The following is an 8,909-nucleotide window of genomic DNA, read 5'->3' as shown; positions in this document are numbered from 1 at the left end:
TAGTCTCGCACCACTGGAACCTCGCTCACCGTCACCTTACCCGTCTCCCGGGTATCCATAACATACGCGACATACCCCACGCATCCCTGCTGAAGGTAGCGACTAGCTCTTGCTGCTGAACATACTATAGGTCCACGCTGTGGCCTCTCGCCATGGATCACCAACTCTCCCCCGCTGGGGGTCCTGACCCACACTAGCTGTTGTGCACAATCTATCACCACCCCATTAGGGCTCAACCAATCCATGCCTATAATCACCTTGTTCCCCCGCAACGGTATGGGAACCAAATCCACCAAATAACTCTCCTCAGATAACCTTAGGACACAATCCTTGAATATTGCGGACGCTCGCATCGATCGATCATCGGCAATCTCTACCTCTAAAGAGCAACCCAACATGACCGAGGACTCAGTAAACCTCTTGCTAAGCGCAAGGGAAACAAATGATCGGGTGGCACCCGAGTCGAACAACACCTGAACCGGAATACCGTAAACATAGAATGCTCCTAATGCTTATACACAGAGCATATATCAATAACATAACATCATAAAATAAAGTAGAGGAAAAGAATCATACCCATCACCACATCGGGTGCAGCGCGTGCCTCTTCTGCAGTCAACTAAAATGCCTGGCTCCTCAGTACTGGAGCCTTTGCCTTGTCCTACCGGCCATCTGTAATCCGCAGGGTAGCTGGAGCTGGCACCTTAACCGGCGCTGGTGATGTCAACTGGGGGCAATTGGCCTTCTTGTGGCCCCTCTGGTTGCAGTGGAAACACAGTAACTCAGACGTCTGTATCACAGGTGCAGGGGCGGTACAATCCCTACTGTAGTGCCTCGTCTTGCCGCACTTATAGCATCCCGACGATCCCAGTTTACATGCCCCCTCATGAGGCCTGCCGTATTTCCTGCAGCGGCTCGGTCCTGACTGGCCTTTCGGCCTACCATCTGATCCCTTGGGCTTTTTCCCCGAAGCCCCTCCTGTCTGTCCCTCCTCTGTCTTCCTCTTCCAGACGTGCTCCAGATCTATCTCTCTCTCCCTCGCCCTGGCAATCATAGAGTCCAAGGTAGGGCAAGCTGAAAACTGACATGCTCTCGAATATCAGCTCGGAGCATGTCATGGTAGCGGGTCCTCCTCATGTTCTCATCACCCGCATACTGGGGCACTAATAATGCCCTCTCCCGAAACTTGGCGGTGATCTCCGCCACAGTCTCCATCATCTGCCTCATATTCAAAAACTCCCTGGCCAACTGCTGAAGCTTGACAGCCCGTGCAAACTCTACCCTGAACCTGGTCGCAAAGTCCGACCATGTCATAGCCTCGACAGCCGAGGCTCCCAACGGGTCGCTCACGGACTCCCACCAATCCCTAGCTCGATCTCGTAAACATCCTGCTGCATATCTCATCTTCGACGCCTCAGGGCAAAAGCTAATCGTCTGTGCAGACTCAATGTATGCAAACCATTGTCTGGAATCTATGGGGTCCTTCGCCCCATGAAAATCCGGCGCACCACTGCCCCGAAAGTCCTTGAAGGACAGCGTGCGGGGTCCTGACTGGCCAGATGCCATGGCGCTCCTGAATGCCCGGAGGCGATCCTCCATCATCTCTAATATCCCTTCCTTGATCGACCCGAAGATAATGGGGTCGACTCAAGGATGCCTCTGGTGATCTCTAACGCGATGAACTCGCGTAGCCCCTCATCTACTGGCTCAGAACCTGGTCCCGAACCCGATCCCTCTCCTGTACTGCCAACTGCTGGCCTCGGTCGTAGTACCACCATTCTGAAATACAAAAGAAATAACAAATGTTAGTGATACTGATACCTATGGAGGGATCACACCTACTACAAGTTCCCTGGTCTTATCTTGGCCTTCCTCGGTTCGGGTACGGATCCTCTGCTTTCAGTAGTACGGGCGCATACTACCTTCCACATCTATCTGTACCTTTTCCAAGGACTGCCTTGACTCTACCAGGTCCCTTGAACTACCGTTGATCACTACTACTCTTATCCTAGGCTTTCCCTAGGAAACCTCTGACTCCACCCATCCCAGTCCTCAACTGCTGAAGGCCTCTTGGTGATGCCAATTAATAACCCGAATATAATCACATGTGACGAGGCTCGGATAATCCTTCGAGTAAGGGATTCATCTCTACAACGGTTAGGACTCAAACAAGAGCTACGCAATAGAGTCAAATCCAACACTCTGAGATTATTCAACCCTGATCACATGTGACTTTAACGTATTCACCTAACAACTAACTCCCATCACTTCAAAGCCCACATAGCATAAAGCAAACAACATTTGGATATAAAGAAAACAATCTCAAGCAACTCTATCCTCGTAGAGAATAATTGAACTAGCATATAATGCTAAACTCGTACTATCAGGAATAACCTAAACAGGCTACCCTACTGTTGTCTACTCAATTCTAGCATGAAACTTTTCATATACTGAAGCACATAAAGCAGGCACACAAGGCATCACTCCTAGATCCTTAGTCCTATTCTAGCATGCTGTTCTACAGAAACTGATAAACATATATAAACTTGTATGGGTACATTAGGGAATACTTACTTGAGCTCGGCCAGTCGCGCACATCACACACTTTGTTCTTTCTTAGAACCCTTTACTAGCCTTTTTAGAAAACATTTTCTTTTTCCAAAATCTTTTAATCCCTCAATTTGAGTTCAAACACCCCCGAAGGTGTGTCAGAATCCCTCAAACCAGGGCTCTGATACCAACTTGTAACACCCCAAAAATACGAGCCAAAAATTTCATTTTCAAAACACATATTTAGCAAAACATTCGAATTAAATTGTTTACTGATCATAACATTTTATAAAGATATTGCATGTCTAGAAAACATTTCATAAAACATAATAATGACAGAGTACAAATCCCCAGGAAGATCTCATGATGCGGAATACGGAGCATGTGTGTGATGGGCCGCTACCGCGCCAGCACTTTCCCCTTCGAAGAAGAGGTACCTGAAACCAAAACTGAAAACTGTAAGCACGAAGCTTAGTGAGTTCCCCCATCATACCGCATGCCATACAATCACATATCATACATATTGTCAGGCATTTCTGGGGTGCCTGACCTACCCGGTATGGCCATTATGGGGTGCCGACCTACCCGTGTCAAGCCATTCTGGGGTGCTGACTACCCTTCGGTCCTGACGACCGAACCTCGGGGACTATTTCACCCCCTACTGCTACTATCACATATATCATAACATAACATATTATCAGACATATCTGGGGTGCCTGAACTACCCTTCGGTCCTAGCAACCGAACTCGGGGACTAGTCCCCTCCTACTACCTGTATCGCATATAACATAACACGCCAGCATGCAAACATTGTTGGATTAATGTCTAAGTCCATAACTATAATTGGTAAGACTTGACCCGACCCGACATGGTCCATTTGGGTTGCATGGCATCATGCACTTGGATAGACTAAATGAGAGAAATAAGACACTTATGGTTATTAATATATTATAAGTTCTAGTATATTAATAATAAGAATAATGAGATTATTTAATTAGTATTGATCAAGAATTAATCTAGGATTAATTGAGTGATCAAAAGAAGACTAATTAAATATATGGGTTGATTGTGTAAATCATCCATACTTGTATAGTGGGCTAATGCTCCATGGATTATCTAGTTGGGCCAAAACCCATATGATGCTCCATGGTGTATTTGAACCCATGGATCCAAGGAAATGGAAAGTCATGACAATTAGGGTTTACCCTAATTGTATAACTATATAAGCATTTTATTCTTGAGGAAAATCGGCCACTAGAGAGACTAGTACTATTCTAGAGAGGGCTAGCCGATTTTCATGAAGTGTAGAATTTTCTCAAGTTATTCCAAGTGTATTTGGTGTTGTGTGAACCATTTGAGGTGTCACACTTGGGGCACTAGGCACTCAAGCTTCATGAAGACATTCTACATCAAAGAGGTATGTATTCTATCTTGTTATATTGATAGTTATCTATGCTAGATTAGGATAATACCTTGGATGTTCATATTTGCATGTATAATAGAGAAAACATAGATCCAAGGTATTTAGGGTTGCATGTACACTTAGGAGTGTTAGAATGCTCATAACCCGACAGTGGTATCAGAGCCTAGGCTTGTTTTCTTTTTATACCTGCAATAGAAGCTGAAAAATCGAGTTTTGATGCTGTCAGCCCAGCAGACTCGCTGAGTCCATGAAGGGACTCGACGAGTCCAAGGCAAAATGCATCCAACTCGCCGAGTTATGTTCATGCACTCGACGAGTTGGACCCCATACAACATATTTTCGAGGTTTTTGGCTAGAAATAGACTAGGAACATTACCCTAAGTTGTTTTTGAACTTATAAACTTGTTTTTTTAATGTGGTAATGTTCATGCTACTCCATTTTCAAAGATAATTGTCAATAGATTCATGTTTTGTATTAGTTTAAAGGTTAGACTAATTACATGAAAAAGTTTGATTTGAATTATCTTGTTCTTATGAGTTGCTTAGATTAATAGAAAAGTTAATTGAAATAGTTGTTTTCAATCCATTTTAATCTAAGAGTTGAGTATAAAATGTGTTTGTGTAACTTGTCCTCAAGTTACATGAAGAGTCACATTAAAGACTCATAAAACTCATAAAATTGGCAAAGGTTACAAAAAATGAAGAGTCTAGTTCTAATTAATTGGAGTTATGACTCCATAATTTGTCCTCAAGTTATGGAGGACCAAGAGTCTCTTCATTAAATAAAAAAAATAATAATAATAAAAAATAATGTAACCTTAATTAATTCCATAAGTTATAAAAATAAAGAAAAGTTAATTCTTTTATTAGTTTAAAGTCTTCCATAAGTTATGGAACTTGAAGAGTTTTTGGATTAAAACTACTTTAAACATATAAGTTATGGAATTAATTAGTTTTGAATAGTTTCAAAACTTGCACTTAAGTTTTGGAATTTGTAAAGTTTTCTCTTATGAATACTTTAATTCCAAGTTAGCCCTTAGAATTTTAAAAGTTAAAATTCAACCCTTATACTTTATAATATTATAAGTTAATAATATATATATGTATAAGAGCAAAGTCAGTCTTACCGCTAGTACACCTCATTCACGAAGCCGGTCTATAAGGTGGGTATAAGGTTGTTGCCTATAAAATGGCAACTTAATGGGTGTCCACTCTCACCCACCGCTTGCTTGACTGGTGGAGGGTCATTAGCCGAACGGGTTTGACAGGACTATAATTCTCCCTTCATTAAAAGTATTAATGATAAATACTAAGTAACTAAACTCTTAATAATACCAAATCTTAGTTACTTAGGAAAATGTGAATAAGGTGCTAGTCCATTAAATTACACTTTACACTTTGTCTAAGTCGTTAGTGGAGCGTGTGTGGTTAACCGGCACACTAACTTGGACTTAACAAGGTAGGTAAAGGGTGACTTAATATTTATCATAGTATCGATGGAGCGTGTGTGGTTAACCGGCACATCGATTGAGGGGTAATTTATTAAGGGTACCAAGTAATTTGCATGGTTACTTCACACCTTGTTTTGTGATCCTCGGCATCCCAGTCACAAAACCTGAAGGGCACACTCGAGATTGAAACATGCCATTGAACAGTTCAATGAATCTCAAAAGATCTAGGAGTTTCAAAACCAATTAAAACCTAATAATACATTTCGTTTATCTTGGTGGAAATTGGTGACTTCCCGAATAAACTAGGTTTCACTTTTCAGGTTTCAATTATTCTTGTGTTTCACTTTGCATGTTTTGACTTCCCGAATAAACTAGGTTATTCTTCCGGAATGACTAAGTTATTCAAACCATCCACAGTCGGTCATATGTTGGAAGTAGATATGAATTAAGACTGTCATGGGTTGGCTTGTAGATGTCTAAGGTGTTGGAAAAAGGGCTACAACACTCATGAGTGCTCATAAGTTCTGAGTATTGGATTCAACCCGCGCTCATTGGAATCACTTCATGGATTTTATCACGAGTGATCATGAGACGATAATATCTTATATTCTTCAAACCTAGAGATATGAGTTGTTACTATGAGTTGATAGTACATTGATTACATGAAATTGCATTTGGTAACTCGGTGCTATAAAACGTGTCTTTGTGTATGATTCAACAAGTAGTAGAACAAGCCATATGAGTCGAAGTTTATCCATTCCTTTTACCTTCGGGATAAAAGCGATATCTGTGGGCCCCTCGATGATTTGATGATGACAAATGGAAGTGCTCGGCCGGGCCAAGACTGATTTGATTTGTTCAATTAGTCAGTCGTCATAAATCGGAAATCGGGAAACAACAAATGGACAGAGAGAATGATTATAATCCATGTCTCAGTCCATATGATATCTAGAATGGAGGAATATATGATCCCTTATCTAATGGACAAGTCATTGACAAAGGTCAGCGTTTATCGACAAGGTCAGAGTTCGACAGAAGCTTTTGAGAGCTACGATTGCCAGTTCGTTCCTGAAGTCATACGCAATAATAGTTTTAGACTTATCCAAGTGGGAGACTGTTGGATTAATGTCTAAGTCCATAACTATAATTGGTAAGACTTGACCCGACCCGGCATGGTCCATTTGGGTTGCATGGCATCATGCACTTGGATAGACTAAATGAGAGAAATAAGACACTTATGGTTATTAATATATTATAAGTTCTAGTATATTAATAATAAGAATAATGAGATTATTTAATTAGTATTGATCAAGAATTAATCTAGGATTAATTGAGTGATCAAAAGAAGACTAATTAAATATATGGGTTGATTGTGTAAATCATCCATACTTGTATAGTGGGCTAATGCTCCATGGATTATCTAGTTGGACCAAAACCCATATGATGCTCCATGGTGTATTTGAACCCATGGATCCAAGGAAATGGAAAGTCATGACAATTAGGGTTTACCCTAATTGTATAACTATATAAGCATCTTATTCTTGAGGAAAATCGGCCACTAGAGAGACTAGTATTATTCTAGAGAGGGCTAGCCGATTTTCATGAAGTGTAGAATTTTCTCAAGTTATTCCAAGTGTATTTGGTGTTGTGTGAACCATTTGAGGTGTCACACTTGGGGCACTAGGCACTCAAGCTTCATGAAGACATTCTACATCAAAGAGGTATGTATTCTATCTTGTTATATTGATAGTTATGTATGCTAGATTAGGATAATACCTTGGATGTTCATATTTGCATGTATAATAGAGAAAACATAGATCCAAGGTATTTAGGGTTGCATGTACACTTAGGAGTGTTAGAATGCTCATAACCCAACAAACATATCATCACATACTGTCAGACGTATCTGGGGTGTCTGACTACCCTTCGGTCCTAACAACCGAACTCTACAACTACCACATACAACATATCATGCTAGCATATAACATATCAGGTAGTAGCAAGCCTAGATGATATAAAAAATACAATCATCTATCATACATCTCCTACTGGTGGGCCGACATTGTGGCCTTAAACCCACCGCTACTGGAAGGTAACTCACCTCGTAGTAGTTGCTGATCTATGTGGGAATGGTCTGTCTGCTGCTGCTGCTCCGGAAATCCTCCGGTTGTAATTCCCACCAAACACTTAGTCAAATACTGCTAAACCCCCTCAGGGTAAATTGTCCATTTACCATTAACAAGTCATGAGTCAAGACACAGTCAACTGCCAGTTGACCAGACTCGCCGAGTTGGCTTGCCAACTCGCCGAGTCCCTTTCTCTATACCCAAGTCCAATAGTCCTTCATCCTACTCGCCGAGTTGTATGAACAACGCACCGAGTTCGCCTTCATCCGAAGAACACTCTAAGTTGTGACTCGCCGAGTTGTATGAACAACTCGCCGAGTTGTTCTTGAGACAAGAAGATTGCCATGAACTCGTCGAGTCATGGCATTGACTCGCCGACTGACTTCATGAGTGAGTCTGGCTTCCAACCCACTGAGTCATACCCTATGACTCACTACTCCAACCCGCAAACACGAAAAGGGGAAAAACCCGAGGACTCGCGACCAGACTCGCCGAGTCTGCCTCATGCAAAAGCTATACACACGATTTTGCTTGAATCCAGCCCATGCCATTCATATATCTGGGTTCCTAGGGCCTGGTTTACACGTAAAGTTTCCAACTTTACGTGTAGATAATCACCAATGAAGGTTTTAGGGCTCAAAGTGCACCAAAACGGGTAGATCTAGGACTTTCATGCAATATGACTCCATAAAGGCAGTAGATCCAAGCTCCAGGGACTAAATCATGCTTAGATCTAAATGCTAACAACTCATTACAACCCACAAAGCACAAACAAGCTTGGGGAATGGCTCAAGAAGGACTTTCCTGAAGCTACTAGGGACTACAAGCTTGAAAACAGAGGGGAAATGAGCTATACCTCAAGGAAAACGTTGAGATGTCACAAAGATGCTTGGCCTCCTTCTCATCTTCTTTCTCCTAAAAAACTTCAAGAACACACCAAAACACTTCAATCTCACAAGGAATAAGGGTAAAACGATGTTGGGAGCTTTGAGGGTAAATGGGGGTGAGCTTGTGGCGGAAATGAGGGTTTAAATAGGGTGCAAACCCTTGAAATTTAGGGTTTCATCAAACAGCGGTGACTCGCCGAGTCCAGAATATGGACTCGCCGAGTCGCCAACTTAAACATACCCCCAGACCGCGTCCCTACTCGACGAGTCGGACCTACAACTCGCCGAGTCCAAGGCTAAAATGACAAATACTTAGATAAATTTTACATACCAGGAACCAGGTGCTACAGGACCACACTTTATTCAATAAAATCTTCACTTTCATAGTATTATTAACCATTTTATATATTTTTGTTTGTTAATCATCTTGCAAATAGTTTCCATAACATCATCAACATCAGAAGTTCTCCTT

Source organism: Lactuca saligna, chromosome 2, assembly GCF_052625555.1.
Source record: "Lactuca saligna cultivar CGN05327 chromosome 2, ASM5262555v1, whole genome shotgun sequence".
In the NCBI taxonomy this organism is placed as follows: domain Eukaryota; kingdom Viridiplantae; phylum Streptophyta; class Magnoliopsida; order Asterales; family Asteraceae; genus Lactuca; species Lactuca saligna.
Note: the sequence above shows the minus strand (reverse complement) of the source record.